General features: G+C 49.1%; 1 protein-coding gene across 2 annotated transcripts in view; it reads left to right on the top strand.

Moving 5' to 3' along the window:
• The window catches only part of CEP192 (centrosomal protein 192), a 1,702,116-nt gene that overhangs the window by 1,120,059 nt on the left and 569,500 nt on the right, over positions 1–12,557 (top strand). The gene's annotated exons all lie outside the window — the stretch shown is intronic.

The following is a 12,557-nucleotide window of genomic DNA, read 5'->3' as shown; positions in this document are numbered from 1 at the left end:
ATATAGGGCTTGTAGGTTCATCAAGAACCCGAGGAACCCAGAGCCAATAAATGAGCTGCACCCTGCAGTGCGTTTTCATTCTATACCGGGTATACAGCAATTTATTTGCTGAAATATAAAGAGTAAAAAATAGCTATCAAGAAAACCTTTGTTTTTCCAAAAAGGGCACAAGATAAGGTGTTGAGGAGCAGTGGTTATTTGCACATCTCTGAATTCCGGGGTGACCATACTAGCATGTGAATTACAGGGCATTTCTCAAATAGATGTATTTTTTACACACACTCCTATATTTGGAAGAAAAAAATGTAGAGAAAGACAAGGGGCAATAACACTTGTTTCGCTAATCTATGTTCCCCCAATTCTCCCGATAAAAATGATACCTCACTTGTGTGGGTAGGCCTAGCACCCGCAACAGGAAACGCCCCAAAGCGCAACGTGGACACATCCAATTTTTTAAAGAAAACAGGGGTGTTTTTTGCAAAGTGCCTACCTGTAGATTTTGGCCTCTAGCTCAGCTGGCACCTAGGCAAACCTACCAAACCTGTGCATTTCTGAAAACTAGAGACCTAGGGGAATCCAAGATGGGGTGACTTGTGGGGCTCGGACCAGGTTCTGTTACCCAGAATCTTTTGCAAACCTCAAAATTTGGCTAAAAAAACACATGGTCCTCACATTTCTGTGGCAGAAAGTTCCCCTAAGTCTCTTGATAAAAATGGTACTTCACTTCTGTGGGTAGGCCTAGCGCCCACGAAAGGAAATGGCCCAAAACTCAACGTGGACACAACATATTTTTTCACAGAAAACAGAGGTGTTTTTTGCAAAGTGCCTACCTGTGGAGTTTGGCCTCTAGCTCAGCCGGCCCCAGGGGGGGGGGCAGAAATGCCCTAAAATAAATTTGACCCCCCCCCCCCCCCAAACCCCCCCTGCCCGGGAGTGACCCTTGCCTACGGGGTCGCTCCCCCTGCGTGACATTGGCGCCAAAAAACAAATCCCCGGTGCATAGTGGTTTCTGCCCCCTTGGGGGCAGATTGACCTAAAATCGACCAATCTGCCCCCAAGGGGGGCAGAAATGGTCTAAATACAATTTGCCCCACAGGGGAGCGACCCTTGCCTGATGGGTCGCTCCCCATCTCTAAAAAAAAAAAAAAAAAAAAAAAAAAAAAATTGCCCTGGCGCCTAGAGGTTTCTGACTCCCATTGGGGGCAGATCGGCCTAATAATAGGCCGATCTGCCCCCAGGGGGGGCCGAAATGGCCTAAAATAAATCCCCCCCCAACCCTCCCCCTCCTCTGGGAGCGACACTTGCCTAAGGGGTCGCTTCCCCTGCGTGACATTGGCGCCAAAAAACAAATCCCCAGTGCCTAGTGGTTCTTGCCCCCTTGGGGGCAGATTGACCTAAAATCGGCCAATCTGCAGAAATGGTCTAAATACAATTTGCCCCTCAGGGGAGCGACCCTTGCCTGATGGGTCGCTCCCCATCTCTAAAAAAAGAAGAAAAAAAAAAAAAAAACACAAACAAAAAATTTGCCCTGGCGCCTAGAGGTTTCTGCCCCCGGGGGGGGGGGGGGGAGAGAGGGGGGGTGCTGAAATGGCCTAAAATAAATTTGCCCCCGAACTGGGGGAGGCCCCTGTGACAAATCACGCGCTGATGTCACAGGGGGGGTAAGGGGGGTGGAAGGGGAAGGTCTTCCCCTTCCATCCCCGCCTTGGGGGGGGAGGGGGGTGCACGCGGGGCACGCTAGCGCTCCCCCAAGTTCCCCTGTGCCTTGGACGAGGTGACCTCGTCCAAGGCACAGGGGAACTGTAGCCTTGGACGAGGTGACCTCGTCCAAGGCACAGAAGCAGTTAAGTGTGTCTCATTTATTGCCTCAGTGAGTACAACAAATGTTTAGCACTACCCTCCTAACTGCTCGCCCACACAAATACAGCATTAGTCCTATCTACTTTTGCCCCTTCAATCCAGTTGGGGAATCCTTTGGACTCTGCACAGTGTAATTCATTTTAGTGCGCTATATAGAGAGCCAGCTTCCTACCTCACATAAACAGAGCAAAAGGGACACTTGGCTCTCTCAACATCATTTGAATTTTTAAAGTTAGCTCGGCCAGCTAGTGGTTCCACTTCCCAATCACAGCTTTGAAGTGGACTGAGTGTATGTATCATGTGGGAAACGGCCTTTGCTACGTGGCCGGAGCCATGCAGACAGTAACCACGCAAGCGTTAGCATGCTTGCCCTGAACCACGCATGTACCTGAACCACACTTATGCATGGTTAAGGCACAATGATTATGCGTGGTTCGGGCGCACAACGGGGAGAGGAACGCAGCCGCTGGGTAAGTGGTGTTGGGGCGGGTGGAGAGGGGTGGTGTTTTAAGAACGGATGGGGGGGATCGGAAGGCTGGCGGGTGCAGGGACAGGTTTTTGGGAGTTTTTTTTTTTAGTTTTTTTTAGGGGTCGTGTTAGGGTTCAGGGTGGGGGCAGACTGGGGTAGTTTTTAGGGCAAGGTGGGGTTCAAAGGCTGATGGCTGGGGGAACGAGCAGTTTTGGGGGGCAGTTTTAGGCCGCAGGGTGGGTTTGGGGGGGGTTAGGTTACTTCAGTTTGGGGTGGGGGAAGGTTTTAGGTCTCTGGGACGGGGAGGGTTTGGGGCCAAGGTTTGAGGGGTCAAGATTTCAGGGTGGGGTGTGACGGGCCTGTTTTGTCTTAATTCTGGCAGAAGGTTTTAAGCCTCAGGTCGGGTGTGGGGTTCGGGCTACTTTTTTTGTTTGTTTTGTTGCTGAAACAAGGTTTTAGGGGCTTTGGGGCGGGTAGGGTTTAGTTTTGTTTGGGCGGGTGGAGGTTTTTAGGGGGGTTGTAGTTTTAGGGCTCAGGGCCAGTGGTGGGATGGATACTCTTAAGTTAAGGGGGAGGGTTGTATGCTTTGACCACGCATGTGTTTACCACACACATACCTTTACTAGCCATGCTTTTACAAAGAAATTAGTTGTAAAGGCATGCGTGGGAAAGAGATGCACGGTAACGATGCGGTTGTGTTTGACAGTGCTTGGGTGAGTCATACAACCCGATCAGGCGAGTGCCGGTTCTAGTCCTGTTTTATAAACCGAGCCAGAGGTGGTTCTTGAGGTTTTCCTGTGCCTTGGCACTGACCCCATGCAAATTGTGACTTTTTCCTTGGCAATATTGATTTATATTCTGAAGGATACTTCTATCTGCAGATTACTCATCTTGAAATACTCCCCAAGTGCCAGACTGGATCCGGAAACATATTAAATCCGTGCTCCTTCGCACCACTAAATGGTAATGTGCAGCTCCGGGAGCAGACACGAATATAATCGGCCCCCCTGCACTATGATGTCAGTGTCTTTTTTTTTTGCACCTTCTAATGTGAATCTAGAGCGTCTCTCCAACTTTGTCAATTTTTCCAGCAGTTTCTAAATGATTTCACCAGTGTGCTATGAAATTATCTCCAGACCTAAACGACAGGTTTCAAGCCTTCCAGGAAGTGGAGGTTCGGCACAGACCCACATAAGATGGTTCTTTGGTGATTTGGCGTGGGCCGCAAGCATAAGTAATGCGTTGTGTCCCCTCATATACCTGAAGGCAATCAGAGACTGGGAGGCAAAGCTGTATGTTGCCATACATAAGAAGTAGTTTCTGCATTTGCATGTGTCCTGTTAACAATACGGTTTGTGGATGCATTCCTGATCTCTAGGCCGTTAATGCGACAGCTCATCTTTGCTTCTGAAGTCCTTCGGTAAGTCTAAGTGCAAACATAAGTGAGCAAAGCGGGAATCAACCACATCCCGCCACTCTGACATTAGAGAAGGCATGAGGGCTTCACAATGTTATTCACACCCCTTATAGTTCTCAGGCCAAGGAACCCATTCCTTAGCGGGTCCTGACACTCCCAAATTATTAGTGGGTCGTCTTTGACCTGCAGTAGACCTTTCAAGTGGTCATGCTGCAAATATTCAAAGTGCTTACCCTCCTGGTTTGCCTTCAGTCCTTACTGAACTGCAGTGGCCAACACTCTGGTTATTGATGGCCGGCCTATCTTCAGTACATTCTGTACCCCTGAGACCTGTCACAGAATCTCTGCCAACTCCTGTATTATCTTCTTCTGTGAGCGGAAGATCCATGCTGGTCTTTGCTTCACCAGCCCTGGTATCAGCGCCACTGGTGCTGGAAAAGGACCCAGTGCAGATGCCAGTGTTGAACTCCAAACACACCTAACATTGATCCCGAATGATGACTCTTCAAAATTATAAAAGCTCAACCCCAGTTGTCATGGAAACACTCTAATCTGGTCCCCTGCCATGTTCCAGCTATCAGTAGAGGCCCCTTTATGCTTTTTTGGTTCCCACTTTGATCCCATGCCAGACGAAGGGACCCAACAAGATGTTGATGATTGTGATGGGAATGGCGTGTTCACTGTAGTGATGATACCTTATACATTGATTTACAGCATGCAAATGGGATTGACTCGTCTCCCGAGACAGCTTGACACCGCTTGAGCTGTCAACAGAAGAGAATGCCTCATTTGCATTGGTGGTTCAGAGGGCAGTTGAGGCACTAGAATTAAAGCTACCCTCTGTTGTGACCTAAACAAACGGCCTAACATATCTTAGTGTGGTCCATCTAATTTTGGGCCCTTTGTTCCTTTAAATGATAACCTAACTGATGGCTGCTATGTCAAAGCTTTTTTTTTCTAGTCTATAAATAGGCAGGGGGCCAGATGTCATAAATTAACGTTTGGCAACCTGGATTTTCTCACCAAGCACCTCACTCCAGAAAGTCTTATTGTGCGGCCCTTGATGAGTAAGGTGACTCCTAATTAATTTCCAACTACTCCTTCAGACTTGGAATGCAATAGGAATGAGAAGTTTGGCAAGTGCATGTTTTCTTCAGCCAGTTTAGCATTCCGATCTGGAACACTGTTTGTTTGTTGTACATGGGCAACGAGAGCTTGCTAGCAGTCCCAGGAGACCTGTGTGCCTCTCTGGCAAAGATAATTTATGGTGAACAGGATGCAGCCAAATATGTGTGGTCCTGGATACTACAGATAGCCTGGGGAAGGCAGTGGGTACTACTGCTATACTTTATCTCAATGCATGATTGCATTCCACACAATTTTCTGGTGATATACAGGCCTCTCTCATGGATATGCGCTTTGACGAGTCATGCTTTTCCAGTGAGAAGCGGTCTATGTGTTTGAGTGCTTGAAGGACAGAACTACAGTGTGCTTTTTGGTATTATTAACCCCTGATAGACCATTGCAGTGGTCATCCCAGTTCTTTTGAGGCTGTTGACTTGGGTCAGGCAGGCAGTGTACAGGCCAGCAGTGGCATTAATTCTCCAGTTCATCTTCCTCTGCTACTACAGCCACTAAACCACTTTAGTTTACCCTTAGTGTGCATGCTAAAATAGTGGTCGGGAGTTTGGGAGCTGATTGATGGCAAGCAATTGTCTATTCTGTGACTGCAGCTGTTGCTTTCAAAGGTGCCATTGAGAGGGTTCCTGACCCACGAAGATGAGTGGGGTTAGTTACTCTAGCTATTTCCTTGTTCTGAAGGTGAGCACACATCAGGCTATTCTGGTTTCCAGTCTCTGAATGTCTTTTTTTTCAGGAGGACAGATGCAAAATGCTCGCAGTGGCCCAGATGCTCTCTGCTGTGGATCAGGGTGACTGGATGATATTCTTAGTCCTGAAGAACTAGTATTTTGTTTTGGATGTCTTGAGTCCTACAGTCCTTACCTGCGATTCAGGGTAGATCAGGAGCACTTTCAGTTTACCATGCTCCTTTCTGCCTCATGGGGTCCCCTCGGTTGTTCACAAAAGTGATAGTGGTGGTCATTGCCCATCTGATATCATCCAGGTCTCAGAGGAGATGGCTGGAGACGTACAGTGGTGGCTGCTTGAACGCAATCTGTTCAGTGTTAGACCCTTCTCCTTTACTCACCCAGAGGTGACTGTGGTGATGGATGTGTCTCTGCTGGCCTAGGGAGGTTGTCTGGAAAAAGTGTAGATCAGGGACTGTGGTATCCAGTGGAAGGGCTGGGTCCATACCAGTCTGCTACAGTTGCATGCCTTCCGTCTGGCTCTGAAGGCCTTCCTACTGCCCAACAGGGAAAGTTAGGTGCATGGCCTCATGGACTAACCATTTCCATATGATAGTGCAATAAGCAAGGTTGATGGGGGTCACTGGTACTGTCAGGAGGCCCTGTGCATTTGGAAGTGGCTTTAACGTCAAAGCATTTTCCTAATCACAAATCACCTGTCCCTGAATGTCAGAGTGGACGAACTGAGCAGGCAGTGTCTGGTGAATCACAAGTGGCTTCTACATCCGCGTGACACTTGGTGTCTTAGATCAGTAGGGATAGCCTTGGCTAGATCTTTTTGCCACAGTTGAGAAAGTGAAGTGTCATAATTTTGTTGCGTTAGAGCTCCCACAGCATCTCTCATTTAGAGATGAATTTTGGCTGTAATTTGATAGAACCCCCCCTTCACCTTCTTGCCCTCGCCTCTGCTGCCCAAAATGTTGATGATCAGGAACAACTGGTTGCAAGGTATCCTAATGGTTTCATATTGGGCCTGGAGAGTGTGGTACCCAGACCTTCTAGACATGAGCATCAGTCCTCCAATCAGCCTGCCACATCACGAGGATCTCCTGCCCCAGCAACAGGGCAGGGTTCTTCACCCAAATCTGCACACATGCTTGGAGTTTCAATAGCGACAAGTGACAGAGGTTGATGTGCCTCCTGAAGTGATGGATGTCATCCATGTTGCCAGATGGCCATCTATTAAGTCCACCCATGCCGTGATCTGGGACAAATCCGCAGTTAGAAATATCCATCAGAAGGACAAGTTACTTACCTTCGGTAATTCCCTTTCTGGTTGGTACCCTGTCCATATTCCTTGTCCGAGGGCACAGATGGGGAGAGAGACCATACATTGACATCAGCATGCAGAGGTGGTGCTTATATGCAGCTCCTCGTCATCATTTTTAGGGCTATGTGGAATCAGCACAGAATTGCACAGTACCACCTAGTAGTTTTGTGGGAGTACTGCTGTAAAACATTTCTGGATCCAGTCTGGCACCTCGTGAGTATTCAGAGATGAGCAATCTATGGTTAGAGTACCCACCAGAAAGATTGTAGCTACAGGTAAGTAGCTTTTAGTTTCTCAGACATTCTGCCCAGGCCCCCTCTGGTGGTGTGCCTTTCAGCCCCAAGAAATCTACGGGGTCTCCATCCAGTTTGACCATTTGAGCTGGGCACAAAGCAGGTAAAGCACCCTCAAATTTACTTCAGCTCCTTCTGTTCCTCATTGTCAGCCGGAGGCCTTGATGGTCATTCAGCATTCAGTACCTGAATTGGTTCTGCCCCGGTTCTGCCTTCGAATCAGTCTCATGACATGATGAATTTTCCTAGGTTCAAGTTCAAACTCAGCTTATCTAAATGAAAGGCACAGCAGTTGCTGGAAAAGTGAGCATGTAGAGTTGTGCCTCTTGTTTAATGCTGTAATGGAATGGGAACACTTTTCGAGTCAGATGCCCTTTTATGACTCCGATGTTGATCCTGGTTTTCTCCTTCCATGAGCACAGATGCTGGTGACGACTTGGTCCGTCAGAATGCTAGTGGCATGCTTCATCCTAGGGTTTCTTCCCGTTCTGTTATGGAATGGGGCATGGTACTACCAATGAGTTACACAGGAGCACTTGGTGGTCATTGCCAAATGGTGGTAGATGTTAAGTTTAGAGGGGTTATTTTATTGGGAAAAAAACAGCCTGATAGACCACCTTTCATTTTATTCCAGTCCCCAGGTGATATGATTAAAAGAAAGGGGTGAGATACATTGGAAACAGATGGTTTCAAAGGCCCCAGTTTCTATTGGTCGGCATGTTTCTGGCCGCTTTTCCTTGTGGCTATCATGAGGGACAATTGGAATGATTTGTATAACCTCTCTACTATAGAAGATACATTACTCAAATAATAACATATAGACACTGCAAACAGTCTGCATGCTACAAAAAAGCTTCTCACCCAGAGTGGGAAAGTACCCTCTTTTTGGCATAGTTACCCCCACTTTTAGCCTTTTGTCAGTGTGCGTAGATTGTGCGAACCAGGACCCCAGTGATTGTGCTCTCTCCCTCCAAATTTGGTTACCTAGGACCTTTGTGCACTCCTTAATTGGCATCCTGGTGTCCCCTTATAAGTTCCTAGTATATGGTACTTGGATACTCAGGACATTGGGACACCAGAGGCCCCCCATGGGTTGCAGCATGTATTATGCCACCCATGTGAGCCCATGCAAAAAGTGTCTGCTGGCCTGCCATTGCAACCTGTGTGAAAAGGTGCATGCACCTTTTCACCACAGGCCACTACACCAGGTCACTGTAAGTCACCCCTATGGTAGGCCCTTCCAGTCATAAGGCAGGGTGCGCGTCCCTGTGTGTGCCCCTACCAACTCAGGTTCCATTGCACTGGACTTTGTAAGTTCAGGAAAGCCATTTTACCTTTCTACTGGAAACAGGTCACTCACTACCTGTGTCCAGCTACACAATCGTAACTCCGAACCCAGACATGTTTGATATCAGACATGTTGGAATCATACAACCAATACTGATGCCAGTATTGGCTGTATGATTTTTTATGCATTCTGCAGGCTCCTTTTAGGACCCACAATATTGCTCCTACCAGATTTCCAGGGTTTTCCAGGTAGCCTGCGCTGCTGCAGTCCTTCAGACAGATTTCTGCCCTTCTGCTGCTTGACAAGCTCAGGCAGGGGAAGGCAGAACAAAGTATTTCCTGTGGGAGGGTAGTGGATCCTATTTAGTTTTTATGGGAATCAGGAGTTTAGCTTAGCCTTCTGGCTTGCAGGCATGTGCCCCCTGTCACCTAGTAAGTTTTAAGCTCCTTAGCTTGCTCGGTTTTAGTACACTTATTTAATTATTTCTTCCGAGATGGCTACCATGTTTATTGTTAGGAAGATGTTTTACTTTCACATTATCAGTGCCATTCTGTAAAGGTGTCACTATCAGCGTCAAAGATAAATGAGATACGTAGGTATTCACATCGTGTACTTTCCCACTTTCATTTGACCGTAACATAATGTATCTTTTCAAGGAATTGTTTATATAATTGCCGTCCGAAGCATGCTTTCTTATCTATTGTTTGGGAACATACCTGTGTCAGGGGTCCTACAAGATCTGTATAAATACATCTCACACAGACAAGGTTATCAGAGGGATCCCTACCAGATGCCACACGTCACCTTGATGCAGACCCAGCCTTCGTGTCCCCAAGGAGTCTGATCTAGAGACCTCATTCCAAGTTAACGAGGGTTGGGGGGCTCTTCTTATGGACATGGTACTGGCAGATTAGGTTTACCACACCTAGCTCTCTTTAGGTTAGAGATTATGTTCATCATGCTAGGGTATTGAGGTTTATTTCACACCTGCTTTATATCTCTTGTTATTTCAAGATGGTGGGGTTCTTTGTATTCATGACTCTTGTTTTTACCATTTTGTTTCTTGCATTGTTAATTATCCTAATCATTGCAGCCCATGCAACTTACAGTAGATTGCAGTCTTGTTAATAAAACCTATTGAAAACTTTACTGCATCTCCTTCATTGCTTGTGTGTGAACAAGACATGTTGCTCATGTGAGAAAAGTGTAATCTCTGTTTAACCACGACTCCCCTAAGATGCCGCACTCTTGAGTCCATGTGTAAAGGCCACCAGTTTGCTTTGAAGTGCACATTTGGTGCCCTCCTTGCATAAACTGGTTTGCACCAGCTCAGGGATCCCCAGTCCCTGCTCTGGCACAAAACTGAACAAAGGAAAGGGGAGTGACCACTCCCCTGTCCATCACCACCACAGAGGTGGTGCTCAGAGCTCCCCCAGGTGTCCACCAGATTCTGCTATCTTGAAGCCAAGATGTGCAGCTGCCCCTGATAGCATCTGAGTAGCCAGGTCAGGCAGGTGACATCAGAGACCCGTCCTGATAGGTGGTCACTGTGCAAGATGACCAAACCCCCTGTTAGGGCTATTTAGTGGCTCCCTTGCGGGTGGGTCCCCTGATTAGACGTGCAAAACATGATCACCTCTGCATAGTCTACTTCCGCTCCTGGCCACTGGAACCACAATTGGACACTTCAGAAACCGACAGGGTTGCAACTCCAACGACAACCTCCCCTTGCAATATTTTTTCCCTGGCTTCTTCCAGCAACTGCAAAATGTCCCAGGCTGTGCATCCTGTGTTGTCGGCAAGACTTCATCCTGCACCAAGAAGGAGTCTCCAGTGGAGTGAAGAAGTCACTCCCCTACATCTGCAGGCACCTACTGCAACGACGTCTGGGTGTGTGGATCTGTTCTCCTGTGGAACTACGTGCATCCTGCATCACAGTTGGTGGTCTGCAGTGGACCCCTTGGTCCTCTCTGCCCGCTGTCCAACTTGGGAGACAGTGAGCCCTTGCCTCTCCTTGCAGGACAGTACCCCTGAATTACTGCGACTTTTGCAGCAATCAAGGCTTGTTGTCTCCTGCTCCAAGGGATCTTCAGGCTCGGAATAGCCCCGGCAGCAGTTCATCCTTGCAAGGACAGTCTCATCTCTGCTGCTCCAGTGACGTGGGACTCCTCTCCAGGTGTGCTGATTCGGCCTCACTGCAACATACTTTGTTTTCTGCCAGTGGTATGTCTGCTGGCTCTCCTGACTGCTGAGGGTCAGCTTGGATTCCCCTCTAATTGACGGGTCACCTGGACATTGCTGGTCCTCTTCTGCCATGCAACTCTTCTTTTGCCTCCTCTTGCATTTGCCAAGGCTTGTTGGTGGTTCTCCTGACCACTGACCATTTGCGACCCGGCGACCGACATGGGGCATCCTTTTCACTGCTCCACGGACTCCTCTGCAGCTCCTGGGCTCCACAGCTGGTCCTCTTTTTCCCATCGTCAACCCGGATCATCATCCACAGAAGGGTGGGTAGTGGCTTACATCTGCTCTCCTGGTCGCTGAGGGTCACCCAGGTATTCACCTCTTGGGGGTTACGAGTTTTCCTAGCTCCTCTCTAACTACTCCATACCCTTGGGTGGGGAACTTCACTTCGCATTCCCCTAATCTGATAGAGACTTCTAGCTGCAGCTTCCTTACCTTAGAATTCCCTGGCGTCAGCTTAGAATCCAGAGATTTTTCTGAGCAGTACTCTGCGCGCCGTCGGACGGCGTTGTTCGGATCCGCGTGCGTCGACCAGCTCCGCGTGCGTCGTTGGAGCCGTCTATGACGTCACAGTTGTCTATATAGATGCCATCTCGGCGCGCGTACGTCAGTTCTTTTCCCTCCTTGCCGGTTAAGCGCAGTTTTGGAAAGAGCTACCCTGCTTCGACGGTTTGTCGACGCTTTTTGGGCTGTTTGGAGTCATGTCTTCGAGAAAGACAGGATTCAAGCCGTGTGGTGCGTGTCATCGCACCATGTCGGGGACGGATCCGCACCGAGTTTGTCTTTGGTACTTGGACAAGGACCACGGTTCCACCTCGCCCTCCGATTGTCGGGCCATAGCGCCGAAGGCCTTGAGGGAGAGATCCCTTAAGCTTCTTGCGGCCCGACATTCGTCTTCGGTCAGCGCGACTCCGCGGAGGTCACGGTCTCGCAGTAGGAGGAGGTCGCGGCACCGCTCCCGAGCCCCAAGTCCTCTTACTCGCATTCAAGGTCATCGGAAGGTAAGAGGCACAAGAAGAAGAAGAAGTCCAAGCGGACTTCGTCTTGGCCACGCCCGTCGACCGACGAGGTGTCTAGGGAATGTCGACGTTCCGCGCGTGGTTCTGCGGAGCCATCGCCAGGGTCGACTCCGCGTCTTCCCCCTTTTCCAGGGACCGGATCGACCCCCGCTCAAATAAAGGAATTCTACGAGGCCATGCGTCTCGTTTTTGAGCGGGCTGTACCTAGATTTGCCTACGGTGCCAGTCAGGACGAATATCCTGACAGAAGTGCTTCAGCCTGGGGTGTCAACATCGGAGCCGTTGTTGCCCTTCAATGAGGCTCTTACAGACGTCCTTCTGGGTACGTGGTCCAAACCAGCACAGGGGCTACTGTGAATAGGACGGTCGGCCGCCGCCTTAGACTCGCTCCCAGCGACCCTAGTTTCCTGACACAGCACCCCACTCCTGAGAGCTTGGTTGTCCAAGCCTCTACTTCCCGTGGTGCCTTCCCTTCCGCTCCCCCGGATAGGGAATCCAAGAGGCTGGATCAGCTTGGGAAGAAGATGTTTTCTTCCTCCAGCCTGGCATTGAGGTTTGTAAACATCTCTTGTCTATTGGGCCGTTATTCCCATACTTTATGGGATACGGTGGCGCAAGTGCTGCCCCAGGTCCCGGAGGGCGTACGGGACACTCACATCCAGGCTGTAAAGGATGGGAGAGATGCAGCTAAGTTTACAATCCGGTGTGGCTTGGACACGACCTACTCGCTGGGCAGAGCGATTTCATCGTCAGTGGCCCTACGTCGCCACGCCTGGCTACGTTCTTCTGGTTTTTCAGGGGATGTCCAGTCCAGCTTGATGGACATGCC

The sequence above is a fragment of the Pleurodeles waltl genome, chromosome 2_2, assembly GCF_031143425.1.
Source record: "Pleurodeles waltl isolate 20211129_DDA chromosome 2_2, aPleWal1.hap1.20221129, whole genome shotgun sequence".
Classification (NCBI taxonomy): Eukaryota; Metazoa; Chordata; class Amphibia; order Caudata; family Salamandridae; genus Pleurodeles; species Pleurodeles waltl.
The sequence above is the reverse complement of the archived record's forward strand: the minus strand, read 5'-3'. Positions and strand labels throughout refer to the sequence as shown.